The sequence below is a fragment of the Gossypium arboreum genome, chromosome 5 (genome assembly GCF_025698485.1).
Source record: "Gossypium arboreum isolate Shixiya-1 chromosome 5, ASM2569848v2, whole genome shotgun sequence".
NCBI lineage: Eukaryota > Viridiplantae > Streptophyta > Magnoliopsida > Malvales > Malvaceae > Gossypium > Gossypium arboreum.
In genome coordinates, this window is record NC_069074.1 from 59,384,050 (window position 1) to 59,400,259 (window position 16,210).

The 16,210-nt window shown below is 37.3% G+C and overlaps 1 non-coding gene across 1 annotated transcript; it reads right to left on the reverse strand.

Moving 5' to 3' along the window:
* Nucleotides 1-5,336: 5,336 nt before the first annotated feature.
* LOC128293483 (small nucleolar RNA R71) lies at nt 5,337-5,442 on the reverse strand. Its single transcript, XR_008283664.1, has one exon. It is a non-coding gene; the product is annotated as a small nucleolar RNA R71 (small nucleolar RNA).
* Between the last annotated feature and the right edge of the window lie 10,768 nt (nt 5,443-16,210).

Sequence of the window (16,210 nt, forward strand, 5' to 3'; positions counted from 1 at the left end):
CTTTGGGACTATGGAAATTAAGGTCCTCCACCAATAGTAGGCTGAGTCTCGCAACAAGGATATAGCACACTTATGACATTCATCGGGTGTGCATGACAGTTCATCAAACACTCTAATGGTGTTATCAAGCCAGAAACTCGGCCTTTTCGGCATCATCAAGAACTATGGCCTTGAACTCCTCAGCCCCGCGCTTCCTAATCAGGTCTTACAGATGGTTTGCTTAGCCTCACAGATGATCTAATTGGAGGCATTGCGGGCTCTTGGGGCGAGTATTTAAATTCGGGAATGGTTGGACAGCCGGATTGGTTCGGGCATATTGCGCGACCCACTCATTCATCATGGTGAAGAAGGCTTGTTTCGCCTCCATTTTGATTATTCGTGGATGATCGAGGCTCAACAGCGGTGTCCCTTGCGCGGAGCAGCCGCTACACTTTCAACGTCATCCATGAAGGGTCTCTCTACCCCGGGTTCCATTTGCTAATCAAAACAAAAATTTCAACCGTCAGAAGTCATCACATTTTTTTAGCACTAACAATTTGGCATGTATAGCTAGACTTACACGCGCTATGGTAGTCCTAGAACCGACTAAACCATAGCTCTGATACTAATAAAATGTAACACCCCATCCCCGATACCGTCGCCGGAGTCGGACACGAGGGGTTCTAAGACCAACTCTCATGTGTCACACAGACTATTTTTCACATTTCCAGCCTAGCTGGCAAACTGCGTCCCTGTCACCTTAAAACTCATATCTCGAGTTCCAGATCTCGAAAACCAGTTCGGTAAATTTTCACTGAAACTAGACTTATAATTCCATCTACACATTTTTTTCTAGAATTTTTGGTTGAGCCAATTAGTACAGTTTATTAGTTAAAGTTACCCATGTTACAGGGGTCGACTACACTGACCTTCGCGCATTACGACCTGGATATCTTCTAGTACAGAGCTTCAATGCTCATGCCGTTTGCTTCTAAAGAAACTAGACTCAAAAGGGAATCTGCACATATAAGGCAAGACTTCTAATTCCTTTTGGATAATTTATGGTAAATTTTCAAAATCGAGACAGGGGATCCAGAAACCATTCTGGTCCTGTCTCACGAGAACTTTAATATCTCTCAGTATACTGCTCATATGGTCGTTTCGTTTCGTCCATATGAAAATAGATTCATCGAGGTTCAATTTCATAGTTTATTCACTATTTAATTCTACTTCTACTATTTTTAGTGATTTTTCCATCTCACCTCACTGCTGCTGGCAGCATCTGTTACTAAAGCAAACAATGACTATTTCATAATTCTTCCATGGCCAACTATTACATCATACATAATACAAACTATGGCCACCTTATCAAAATTAAGGTTTCTAAGGCTCGTGACTATAGGTTTTAGAATCACACTCAACCGACCACATAGGCCATTTTCGCATGGCTTAAAGTTTACAACCCACAATTCAACAAAACAAAATAGCCTATACATGCCAAACGTTCTCCTAGTTCAACTACGACGACAATACCAAAGATTTCCAGCCGGTGTGATGACTTCAACGACGGTTCCGAGCACACAAACGATACGAGTCCAAGAGACCTAAAATGGGTGACAAGAAAACACCGAGTGAGTTTATAACTCAGTAAGCCATAAGCATTCCACAACCATCCATTAACAAAATTATTACAACATGAAATAATGAACGAGGCTAAGTACTCCATCCATATCGAACTATATCATAGTTCCTTGGACCTTTCGGTTCAATCTCATACCAAGTCATACATCCACATTTCATATTCTATACAATAAGATATTTGAGGCATTTTACACACCAACTCATTTTCACCACAATCATACAATTGCAATCATGACATAGATTTAAAGCTTACCAAGCTCAACCCCGAGCATGAACATATTACCTATTCGTCATGAGCTCAAGGTACTTACCCGATCCGCTGTCCATACTCAACTCGATGGAGACACACCTCCATATAATTGTTCGATCGGAGATATTTATATATATATATAGAGTACGCACACACGTGCTTAATACTCGATTTCGCACACTTAGTGCCATGCGATTTAAGCCCGCACACATAGTGCCATACCCTTCGAGCTCGCACACTTAGTGCCATATATTTCCAGCATGCACACTTAGTGCCATATATTTCCAGCACGCACACTTAGTGCCATATATTTCCAGCACGCACACTTAGTGCCAATCTCGTCACCGTACACACGTATTACTCCAAGACACTTAGTGCCGAAAGCAAACTTTCTACACATTTCACTATTTCTTTTACATTCAACAATTGTCATCACTCCATACACATACAATTTCATTTATATATATATAGCATCCCATTAAACACAATTGCATAGATTTTACAATCATTTAAGCAATATCAAACATATGTGCTTAATGACTTACCTTGTGTTGGGCAAATAATTTTAAGTCGGCTACTCATTGACCTTCGATTTCCCTTGTTGGACGCTCTCCTTTAGGATCTTGAGCTTAAACAAACAAATTAACTCATTCAATCGCTTTGGTACATATGTTGGTATCCACATTCTAATGATCATATAACATACGGAACGACATGGTAAAATTTTTATCTTGCTACCTTATGTTCTTGGCTATTCGCCAATAGCCTTATGCAATTTACTATTCTATCAATAATCCAATCACACATACACATATACATATTCAGTATATTAAATAGCCACCCTCACTAACCACCCATTTTAGTTGATTTTATACAATCAAAGGCAATATCATGATTGGGTATACCTAAATAGCCGAATGTGCTAAAATTGATCTAACATCACCTATACCCTTGATTGAATGGTCAATACTTATACTATCAATTATAGTATCGATTTTATTCTTTCAAACACATAGTCCCCATTCGCCCTAACCATTTACTTAACGATGTGTACAAATTCCATCTCAAAATTAGGAGTTGCAACTACAACTAGGTTACCACAATGCTCATCAATGACCGAATGCCTAAGCACAACTCTACTAAAAATTTATCCAACATCATTAACTTTGCCCTTCACTATTATTTTTTTTTTCTAAACATCATATACAAAGTAACTTACATGTATATATAAAACCAACCTTGCTAGCACAATATCCCTTAACCGAATATCATAAACCCAAGCCACATATATAGTTCATCAAGGCCTTTCATTGGCCACATTCGCACCCTCCCTTATGAACAAACCAATTTCAACTTTCATGAAAAATATATGTACCAAGAGCTTCAACTACTTGGCCAAATACCAAACCTCCAAACAACCAAATTTAATCCATGGAATGAATAGAACTTGAACTAATCACCTCATTTACATCTAAATTTCCAAGGGTTTCAAAGTGCTTACCTCTTCCTAAGCATCAACCAAGCCAAATCATGCACAAAAGAATTCCTTCTTCTTCCTCCTTCAAGCCATGGCAATGGAGAATAGAATGAGCATTTTCCTTCTTTTTTTTTGTTTTTCTCTCTAGTTACGGCACAATGGGGGCATCCATGCTCATTTTTTGTTCATTTCTTTAATGCTAGCTATTATTTTATGGCTTCCTACATACACCACTAGCATAACATGTTGGAAACATGTTCCCTTGCCCATAATTTTGTCATGGCGGCCACTAACCTTGTCAAATGGGTTATTTGACATGCAACTCCATTTATTTTACTTCATTCCTTTATTAACCTCTTAAAATTAGCCACATATAATTAAATCCTTTCACATGAGTCCTTTTCTTTCAATTCACCTTCAAATTAACTAAATCAAAGAATTAAAAAATTCACACATGCATTTTCACATATTTAGACAGTAACTATCATACTCAAATAATTTAGTGACTCGGTTTAGCGGTCCCGAAACCGCTTTCCGACCAGGGTCACTTTAGGGATGTCACACTGTGGGTACGATAACTCGACATTTACTTGTCACTTTATTACTTGTTACGATTGTGTACACTTGCACATTTCCACCGTTCCAGCAATGCACACGCCCGTGTGCTTTGGGACACACTTGTGTCCTTTACCCTATGGAATTTTTAGAATTTATTTTTCATTTGGAACCTACAGGGTGACAAGATTTCGCCGGATTAGGGTGAAATCGAATAAAGGGATCCATAGATCGAGTTAATTCAACCCTAGGGTGTTAATTAGAGAATGTTCTCAATTATTCAATCTAGGTATTAGATGTTATTAATCTTGAATAGGGATAATAACATAATTTAGGGATCTCTACGAAACAAGTTAAATGAATAAATCATCCGATTCGGAGCCAGAATAACAAAGTGCAGTCTAGGTGGATTTTTCTCTAGGTATTGTCTTAATTCAATCGAGTTTCCCAAAAGCAATTCTCCAATTCTATTCTCTGTGAGTTCTTAGTTTAGATAAGTAGTTAGTTAAAACAAAACCTCTTTATTCCTAGGCTAGATAGTAAAAAGACAGTCATTACTAGTACTTTTAGTTTCTTTGGGTTCGACAATCCGGTCTTGCTAAAACTTTACTACTGTTCGATAGGTACACTTGCCTACATCGCGATAATAGTTAGTTTCAAGAACGATTAATTATTAATATTTAAAATCTATCACGAAATCACGCGATCAAGTTTTTGGCGCCATTGTCGGGGAACTAAAATATTAGGAACACTCAAATTTTATTACTTTAGCCATTTATTTTTCTTGCAATCTAACTTTATTTTTAATTTTATTCTAATTTACTAATTTTTTTTCTTTCTTCTGGCAGGTTTTTATAGTTTATGACTAGAGGAAACCTATCAGGGCCACTACTTTTTGACGAAGAAATCGATCGCACAGTTCGCAGAAACCAAAGAGAAATAAGGCGAAGCCTAAGATACATAGAAAACGAGCAAGAAGACGATACTCAATCCCCAATCGAAGAGATGGCTGAAAAACCAAGACAATCAGCTACCTCCTGCAATTGCGGCTAATCAAAATCCTGCTCCACACACTATGTATGATTATGCTAAACCTTCTTTAACAGGAACTGGATCAAGCATAGTTGACCTGTTGTAGCTGCAAATACTTTTTAACTGAAACCTAACACAATTCAAATGATACAATAGTCTGTTCAGTTTGATGGTTTGTAGGATGAAGATCCCAATGCTCACTTAGCAAACTTTTTGGAACTATGTGATACATTTAAAATTAATGGCGTTTCTAACTATGCCATTCATCTTCAGTTATTCCCTTTCTCATTGAGGAACAAAGCTAAATAGTGTTGAACTCGTTACCACGAGGGTCAATTACTACTTGGGAACAAATGACCGAAATATTGTTACTAAAATATTTTTCATCAACTAAAATGGCTAAATTACATAATGATATCTCTTCGTTTGTATAGATGGACTTAGAAACTCTTTACGATGCATGGGAGAGATACAAAGACTTATTGAGAAGGTGCCCTCACCATGGGTTACCGCTTTGGCTCCAGGTTCAGACGTTCCATAATGGCCTGAATCCTTCAACTCGACAAATGGTTGATGCAGCTGCTGGCGGAACCATCAATAATAAAACACCTGAAGATGCTTATGAGTTCATAGAGGAGATGTCATTGAATAACTATCAGTGGAAAGTCATGAGGACAAAGCCAACGAAAACAGCCGGTTTTTATAACGTCGATTCGGTCACCATGCTCTCTAATCAGGTAGAACTCTTGAATAAGAAAATTGATGATTTTCTTAGTTCTTTACAGGTTCACCTAGTAATGCAGTGCGAAGCAAATGGAGGTGGAACAAGCCATTCGGAATACCAACCTTATGGCCACAACATGGATAACGAGCAATTAAATTAAATGGGTAATAATCCTCGACCTCAAAACAATCCATATAGTAAAACTTATAATGCAGGTTGGAGGAACCACCCAAATTTATCATGGGGAGGCCAAGGAAATCAGCGACCGCCTCCGGGCTACCAACAGCCACCCTATCAACAGGAAAAGAAACTGAACCTTGAAGAGATGCTCTCAAAGTTTATGTCGGTGTCAGAAACCCATTTTCAGAACACCGAAACAACACTTAAAAATCAACAAACGTCAATCCAAGGGCTCGAAACTCAGATAGGCCAGCTTTCTAAACTAATCTCCTAACGACCACAAGGTAGCTTGCCAATTAATACTGAATGTAACCCAAGGGAATAGCTCAACACGATTAATGTTCAAAATGAAGAAGGATTTGTTGAGCCTGAGCTAGAACCGAGGAAAGAAATGGAGGTAAGCAAAGGTAAAGGTGAGGTAGATTATAATAAAAACAAACCAGTGACTGTCGAATATAAACCTCATGTGCCATACCCCAACACGACAAGGAAAGACCATTCAGATGAACAATTTGGTAAATTCCTTACACTCTTAAAAAAATTACATATTAACTTACTGTTTATTGAAGCTCTATTACAGATGCCAAACGTAATTAAATTTTTAAAGGAGCTTTTAGCAAATAAGCGGAAGTTGGACCAGGCGTCGCATGTGGAACTAAACGCAGTTTGTTCAACTATTCTGCAAAATAAGCTACCGAACAAATTAAAAGATCTAGGGAGTTTTACAATTCCTTACTTGATTGGTATTTAGATGTTAATAATGCATTAGCTGATTTAGGGGCTAGTATTAACGTCATGCCATACAAAATGTTTAAGCAATTAGGTCTCGGGAAACCCAAACAGACTAGGATGAGCATTAAATTATTAGATAAAACTATAAGATTCCCTAGGGGTATTATTAAATATGTGCTAGTTAAAATCGATAAATTTATATTTCATGTGGACTTAATTGTTCTAGACATAGAAGAGGATAGCAACACTCCTTTAATTCTAGGAAGGCCTTTTTTAGTAACTCCTAAAACGATCATTGATGTTGGCACAAGTGAACTCACACTACGGGTGGGAAACGAAACAATCACCCTTCAAGCTCGCAATTTTGGCAACACATCAGAAATTGAAGGTGATTGTTTAAACCATTCTACTAAAACTGACAATATAATGCAACCTACTTTGCAGGAAATGAGTCTGAAATAAGTACATGAGTCATTCTCAAGCAATAGTAGAGGACCTACTCATGAAGAATGAAGACTGCAAATAGAGGAGCTAGATGAATGGTGAACACATAAACTGAGTACACACTATAAACCAAAACTATGCCAGAACAAGCTCGATACCTTTCCAAATCAATTTCAAGTTGGCGATAAAGTCTTATTAGATGTCGCAGATCCTCACACTGTAACATAATTGTTATTTTAAGTAATCTAATGATATTTATATGATATGATGATTATTATCACGAAATATTATGCTTTGTGGTTATTATTGAGTAATATACAAATTATGTGAGCTACTTGATAAATATGAAATGCTACCAAGTATTAGTTCCGACATTCCGTGGAAGACGGCAAAGATGTTTGATCGAGGAAAATCCTGTTTGAACCTTAGGAATAGATTAGGATACAAGTGACATGTCACTAGGATATTTGAGTTCCGAACTCGTTGAGTTGAGTCTGAGTTTGTGAGATGTAACTAGGCATCTGAACTCGTTGAGTTGAGTCTGAGTTCACTTATGGATGTGCACACCCAAGCTCGTTGAGGTGAGTCTGAGTTCACTTATGGGTGGGTTACATGGTAGCTTGGCTACACATATATTCTACAGGCTATTGAGTTTGTCTAGCTGTGGGCATGACACTTACGTGCATGTATTCCGTGTATCCGATTATATTCTGAGTGTTCAACGAGTAATTTGGTGAAGTATTTTTTTATGATCCCAATGAGATAAGGCATTGGTGAGTATGGTTTTGAGTTATGTTACAAGTTGTACAGGTATGTACACTAAACTTATGTGTGATGGCTTGACATGTGATGATCTATGATGTATATAGTATTTGGTGAATATTATGAAAATGACATGATTTGGAATAAGTAAATTTAGCCTTGGCAGTTTTGGGTTACTGCAGTGATGCAACTTTGGAAGTTCACCATAAATTGTAGAAATTGAATTAGGGGCTGAATAAAATATGAGGTTAAAGCCCAATGAGTCTAGTTTCACATAGAAGAAATGGTATATGCAATCGAAATTTATATTATGAGATATTTAAATTGTTGTGAGACAGAGTCTGAATGAATTCGTAATCCCATGTTTCAATTTGAGAAAATCATTAAAAATTGAATAAAAATAATTATGGGTTGTAATTTATATTATTGATAAACCGTAATTTATACATATTTTTACCCTATGTTAAATGCATTTTATGGATGATTTCTCATTAGAATTGGTGAATTTGATGCTCCTAATGCTTTAATTTCATGTTTTATACTTAGGAGAGCATAAAAAAGCGAAAAGAATGAGAAACAGGCCAAAAACGGAGAAAATGGGCCAAAGTACGAAATCAACATAGCCTGGACCTCCTCACTCGGGTAGACCACACGGCCGTGTCAATTTGGCAGGCTCGAGGACAACCTGAAGTAATCACACACGAGCGTGTCACACGGGCGTGTCCCTGTCGAGCCCAAGTTGAGTCCAATTTGGAAAAGGCTAATATTGAGGGCTCTTAGACATTCCAAAACCTATAAGTACACCCTAGAGGAGAAAGAAAGAGGACACACATAATAGGGAGTAAGGAATTACTCCAAGGAAGTTAATTGATCCATCTCAGAAGTCGGATTCATCATCAAGACTGAAGATCTCTCCTCAATTTCCCCTTCAGGAGTTTTGGGTTTTCTTTATTATTCTGACATGTTTTCTTATTTAGTTATGAACTAAATCCCCTAAATACCTAAGGGGAATGAAACCTAAGACGAATCTTGTTATTATTTTCTGAATTGAATGATAAATATTTAACTTGTTCTTAATTATGTGTTCTTAATTCTTGTTTTGATATTCGAGGATACTGATTCAAGATAAGCTCTTATTCAGAGGAGGAATAGACCCTGTCTAAGAGTACATTTGTCATAATTAAGCGGACTTGTTTGCACGCCTAGACATAGGGTGACAAGATTTTGCCGGATTAGGGTGAAACCTAATAAAGGGATCCATAGATCAAGTTAATGCAACCTTAGGGTGTTAATCAGAGAAAGGTCTCAATTATTCAATCTAGGAATTAGACGTTATTAGTCTTGAATAAGGATAACAACATAACTTAGGGATCTCTACAGAACAAGTTAAATGAATAAATCGTCCGATTCGGAGCCAGAATAACAAAGTGCAGTCTAGGTGGATTTTTCCTTAGGTATTGTCTTAATTCAATCAATTTTCCCAAAAGAAATTCCCCAATTCTATTCTCTGTGAGTTCTTAGTTTAGATAATTAGTTAGTTAAAAAAAAAACCTCTTTATTCTTAGGCTAGATAATAAAAAGACAGTCATTACTATTACTTTTAGTACCTTTGGGTTCGACAATCTGGTCTTGCTAAAACGTTACTACTGTTCGATAGGTACACTTGCCTACATCGCGATAATAATTAGTTTCAAGAACAATTAATTATAAATATTTAAAACCTATCACGAAATCACGTGATCAATTATTAAAATTCTTAATGAGTCTGTTCTCTAGAAAGATAGATGAGTTCTGTTCTCTAGAAAGATAGATGAGACCATTATCCGAATTCTGTACTATGAGAAAAATAATTTTTAGTGAAGAGAGGCCAGAACTGTTGGATAACAAAAAAAGGGGAAAATTTAATGAAAAAACTGTACTAATTGGCTAAATAAAAAATTCTGAAAATTTTATGGGAGAAAGGTATGAGTCTAATTTCAAGGAAAATTAATGAAACTTAAGTTGGAGTCTCGTATCTCCAGATATAAATGAATTAGTAACTATAACTCGGTAAAATAGCTTAACCTGAACAAGAGTAAATTGTACAATTATGATGTTTTACCTTAAAAAAAAACATGTGGGTATTTTCTTATTAACTTCATATGGACTTACTAAGCGTAAAGCTTACCCCTCCTCTCTACTTCTTCAATTTTGGCAGGTCGGCTCGGGGTCGAGGATCTCGGAGGCAAACTCTATTAAGCTATCATTTTTGGGAGGATTAATTTAAATATTAGAAATATCAAGTGAGTGGCATGTATAGGAAGTTGGTTTGTGATACGTATTATTATTATGACTTTAACCATACATATCGGTCTGCATTGAGTTATCGTATATGATCATGAGATGTGGTCCTTATCCATTATGGTTTGTAAGTTTAATTAATCATGCCATGTCCTATGTTTTGATGTGATGATGTAATTAGCTTTGTTTGTTATGCATGATTGGTAATACATCAGGTAAGTTAAATGTAGGCTAGTGGATCATGAATTAAATGGAAATGAGTAATGTTGCCTTAAATATAGATGTTTAATGGACAAAATTGTAACTACATTATGATGGTATAAAATGAGAATAAGATTTAGCATGTCTAGTTCTAGTTAATGTAAAAATGTATATTATATACAGGATGGTAAGCAAATATGTTGAAAGTGAATGGCATGTTATTGCATGATTATGGATGTGTAAGTGCTCATTTATGTCACGTTATATGTCTTTAAATATGAGTCTACGCATGTGTTCGAAAAGTTTTGAATTAAATGAAATTTTATGGCTCGGTTTTCGTCTATGTGTAGGTTAAGTCTGGTAATGCCTCGTACCCTGTTCCGGCCTTGGATACGGGTAAGGGGTGTTACAATCATTGATCAACCACACATCACATCATTATCATGCATTCACCAAGCAATGACATGTCCTACCATCAAAACACTAGCACATGCATGCAGGGGTAATTAAATTACAACCCAATGACCAAGTATGAGCCATACCACGTGACCATTACAAAATGAATCATCATTATCACAGGCCTTCACAATTTGGTCAAACAGCACGACACATATCACAAAATGACCAAGTTTCCTCTACATGCCATACTCAAAATAATAAATCCGCTATACCCAATAGTCTTTTGATAGTGTGATCGAGTACTCCGACAGCTTTCGATCCCCGAGCTAGCTTGGCGGAACTACAAAGAATGGAAAAGATAAGGGAGTAAGCATTAAAGCTTAGAAAGTCCACATGCAAATAATATGCAATAGTGGTAAATAATTTACATGCAAATACATGATAACATATACATAAAGATTATTCTTCATTCAGACCTCTTTGATTATTTATCATATGCATATACATACTTGCTTCTCTTAAATCAATCTTTATGAAAGCATTACCCATAGGTTTAGCATACGTACCTGTACTCATTGTAGAGTATCAATAACCATACCTCTTTCATATTCCCTCCTTGGGACTTTCATTACAATCGTTACATTACCCGTTGAACACTCGGAATACTATTGGATACGAGGAAACCTTGCACATAAATGCCACATATACAAACGTAGCCAAAGCTACCTCATAACATGTAACATATCCATAATGAACTCGGACCTCTTGATGAGCTCGGATGTTACATGAATCGCATCCACCATGAACTCAGACCTCTCAACGAGTTCGAATGCTTGCATCCATAATGAACTTGGACCTCTCAACGAGCTCGGATGCTACATAACTCATGAACCTAGACCACTCAACGAGTTCGAACTTCTTAGCTCCTAGTGACATGTCACTTGTATCCTAAACTATTCCAGTGGTTCAAACGGGATTTTTCATCACTTGCATATAGTATCTCTATCGTACTTGCTTGTAACGTTGTAAATCACGACCATAATAACATTCATGCTTTCTTAACAAACATTAAGCATATAACTCATAATTACAATAAAGCATTTATCATATTATATTAAAGCATTTAAAACATACTACCATATCACATTATTTGCATATGTACTTACCCCGGTACAAAACGGTGGTAATCAAGACTAGTCGTCATATACTTTATTCTTTCCTCGATCAAGTTCCGATTCACATTTTTCTTGATCTATAATGCCAAATTTAACTTATTTATTATTCAAATTATTCAAACGGGTCCATAAATCATACTTTTGTAAATTTACATTTTGACCCTTAAACTTTCACATATTTACGATTTAGCCCCTAGGCTCGTAAAATGAAATGCATGCATTTTCCTGATTACTTAAGCTTGGCCGAACCTTTTCTATGCTCATATTAGCCCATATTTTTTTTTGTTTCACATTATTATTACTCACTTTTTCACTTTTACAAACAAGTCCTTCATTTAGGTGTTTTCACTAAAAATCAGCTAATAAAAGATGTTCACCATGCATCAAACATTCATATTCCTTCATAAATCATCAAAATACAAGCATGTCATGCATGGGTCAATTTTCATACATGAACCCTAGCTCAAAATATAGCTAGAAATGGGTAGATAATGTTACCGGAACTTCAAAAATATAAGGAACACTAAAAACGGGGCTAGGGAACACTTACTATTGAGCTTGGAAATGTTGAACAAAACCCTACCTATGGTGTTTTGTGATTTTTGACAGCCAAGGAGAAAGATGGACACATTTTTGGTTTGATTTTCCCTTTTTATTCTTTTAATTACCTAATGACCAAAATGCCCTTAAGGTTTCTCTTTCCAAGTTTTTTCTATGCATGTCCATTTTTGTCCAAAATTTCAAAAATTGATAAAATTGTTAATTAGGACCTTCTAATTCATAATCTAATGCAATTTCATGCTTAAAGCTTCTAGAATGCATGTTTTGCACTTTATTCAATTTGGTCCTTAAAATGCAATTAGACATTTTATGCATAGAATTTCTTCATGAAACTTTCACACAAGCATGCATTCATAGCATAAACCTCATAATACTCATAAAATAGTTATTTCTATCTTAGATTTATGGTCTCGAAACCACTGTTCCGACTAAGTCCTAATTCAGGATGTTATAGTCAGTCAAAGAGGGTGATTCAAATACTGGAGGACATGTTAAGAAGTTGCGTAATAGAGTTCCGAGGTAGTTTGGAGGATTACTTGCCATTAGCAGAGTTTGCATATATCATTGGCTACCAGTCTAGCATACAGATGGCATCCTACGAGGCATTTTATTGTCGTAGGTGTCGAACTCTTTCATGTTGGACTGAGTTGGGTGAGTGGCAAGTTATGGCCCCTGAGTTGATTTCTTATACCAAGGAAAAAGTTAGGTTGATTCGAGATATCTTGAAGGTAGCATCGGACAGACAGAAGTCATATGCGGATCTAAAACGTAAGGAGATCGAGTATTATGTGGGGGACCTAGTTTTTCTCAAGGTCTCGCCATGGAAAAAGATACTGAGATTTGGACGGAAGGGCAAGCTAAGCCCTAGGCTTATTGGGCCTTACCGTATACTAAAACGTGTGGGACTGATTGCCTATCAACTTGAGTTACCTCCAGAGTTAGATCAGATTCATGATGTGTTCCACGTCTCTGTGTTGAAGCGATATCGCTCTGATCCTACACATATCATCTCGACTAAGGAGATTAAGGTTAGGCCAGATCTAACTTTTGAGGAAGAGTCGATTCAGATTTTAGACCGTGATGTGAAAGTTCTGAGGAGAAAGTCTGTTCCACTAGTTAAGGTGCTTTGGCGTAATCACAGTTCTTAAGAAGCCACGTGGGAACCCGAGGAAACGATGCGTCAGTAATACCCACATCTATTTTGATTAGGTAAATTTCGAGGCCGAAATTTTCTTTTAGGGGGCAGAGTTGTAGCGCCCCAAAAATCTAAGTATTTATATTTGTGTGTTGTATTGCATAGTGTATGTCTACTTCAGTGGTTAGACGTCCTGAGAAGTGTGCGAAGTCCTGGGTTCAAGTCTAGGCTTTAGCAAAATTTTGTTTTAATTGAGTAAAACCCTTGCTTCTTATTAGCGGGTTCTTAAGTAATCGTGGGGAAATCAAGTCATAAAAACCCTACTGGTTTAGAGGATAGTGGCGTGTTACTGCTTCTAAAAGGTCTTGAGTTCAAACCCTGTTGTTGCAAGGGATGTTTATTTTGCAACTCTGCCATGTGAGTTGTTGAAGTTGATCGAAACTCTGCTTGTTGAGGAGAGTTGAATGGGCGGTTGAGGAGATGTTGTAGGAGGGATTTTAGGAGGATTTTTTGGAATTTTGAAAGTGGGGAAGGTTGTGCCGAAATTGAACTCTTGTTCATAGGAGTTTTGGCTGAGGTGGGAAGAGGGTTGAAAGAGTCAAGTGTGTGGGTTGTGCTGCGGTTTGCCGAACTAAGAGTGCCTTTTGTCAAAACTGGCTTTACTTTTTCCCCTTTTTGCCTTAGGTGCCGAAATTGAGTATCTGTTGTATTCTCTCTTCTTCTCATTTTGGTATTCTCCCTCTTGGCATTTCGACTACTCCAATATTTGCTTCTTTCCTTCCCTTTCTCAACCGTTCCTCTCTCTGACTGAGCACTTTATGCTTCTCTCTTTAATCCTTGCCAAATACGTAATAGCTTTCTCTCAATCGATACTAAGCAGGCAGTATTCCCTTTCATGCGTGTGCCGAATAACCTTGTTCCTTCTCCTTCTTTTTGTTCGGCTCCTTCAAGTCCTCTTACTTTGCTAGCTGAATACCCCCTCTCTTGTAGCCGAATCTCTCACTGTATTCAATTAACGTAATTGGATGTTCATTTTGGGTTGTCCAATTCTTGGCCATAACCGAACCTTGTTATTTTCGTTATATTTGTGTGGGTTCACGGTTGTTTTGTTTTCTTTTCTTTTTCTGTGCAATGATAGTTTCCCCTCTAACCTCTTCTTTTCTCTACCAGTTACTGTCAGGAGTGTGATTGTGCCATCGTGTACCTCGGCTTTTGGGTGTGCTGTTGTAGGCCGATTACTGCTATCTACATTTGGTAGGTCATTCCTTAGTTCAAGTTGATTACGTTAGGGTATTAGTTAACAAGATTAAATTATAGTGCAGCTTTTGCCAAAGATCTTGAAATCAACCCTTGTTTGTGATTTAAGTGGGTTAAATCACTCATTCAAAGCAAAGCAAGTATCAATATTGGTTAGATTATGTGTAAAAAGGGGGTGTTTAACCCAAATGATGATAAGTAGCTAATTGAACTTCTGATTGTGATAGGTTTGGAATACTAGTGGGCCAGTAGCGTATTTCCGCAATCAAGTGTGTAATCAGACCACAATAACTACTAAAAGGCAAAAGCCAAAAAACATGCCCGTAGACGCTATACGAGCGTGCGCTTGCTCATATGGCGATCTGAATGCTTAAAACGTGGGCATTTAATAGTAGAGGACACAATGAGCGATTTCATGGGCTTAGGCTATTTTGGTCCACATTGGGCTAAATGGGTTGTGTGGGCTACACGGGCTCGTAGTCCCCACACAGGCGTGTGGAGATTGTTGGCCAGGTTGTGTAGTTCACACGACCAAGGTCACTTTGGGCTTTATTGGGCACACGAGCGTGTGGGCCCACATGGGTCGAGTTATGGGCCTTGGGCCCATTTTCACTGTTTATCTGTTAAGGTCACACGGGTTGTGCAAGATGACTATGGACCTACTGATAAGTCGGTAGTACACTTAGACCCCATGTTGATGAAATGATCATTATACCCCTAAGAGGTAATATGACTCATATACCTCTTTGATATGTTTGACTGTATTCGAGCATGACATTTTGCATACACAGATTATATTATGACATGACATGTTGCATGAGGGTGGGTTGATATTTTTGGAGGAAGTGTACTGTATTGGTAGCTCTGCTGCAATTACTGATTATTGCCACAACCGGTGCTATATTTGGAGTGTAAGGATGAGTGGGTCGATTTTATCCCCACATGGAGTGTAGGGCTGGACGGAGTGGAGTGTAAAGAATGGATGGGTAGGATCTCTGTTGCATTTTTGTTACTGTTACTTTAATGGCTAAGGCCCACACTGATACTGGATTGTTACTGAAGCAAGCTTCAGCCCAAACTATTTTGCTTACGGATTGTTTGATTGTTGTAAAGGGAATATACACTGAGTTTTCATAAACTCACCCTTCTGCTTTCCTATGCAGGTAATCCTTAGGCGGGTCGGTGCTGTGAGGAACTCGATGGGGGCTACACGATTGATTTTGGTTACTGGTTCAAGTTTTATTCTTTAAGTTATTTAATTTGGGTATTGGTTGTAATAAGGCCTCCTAAAGTTTTATTTTTAATTTGGGATTTTCAATTGCTTTACTTTATAATTGCTAGTAGTAGGACGTGAATTTTCAAAAAATATAAACCTTTTCAATACACCACGTCATTACAAATCATTTCCAAAGCTTCTGCCACAAAA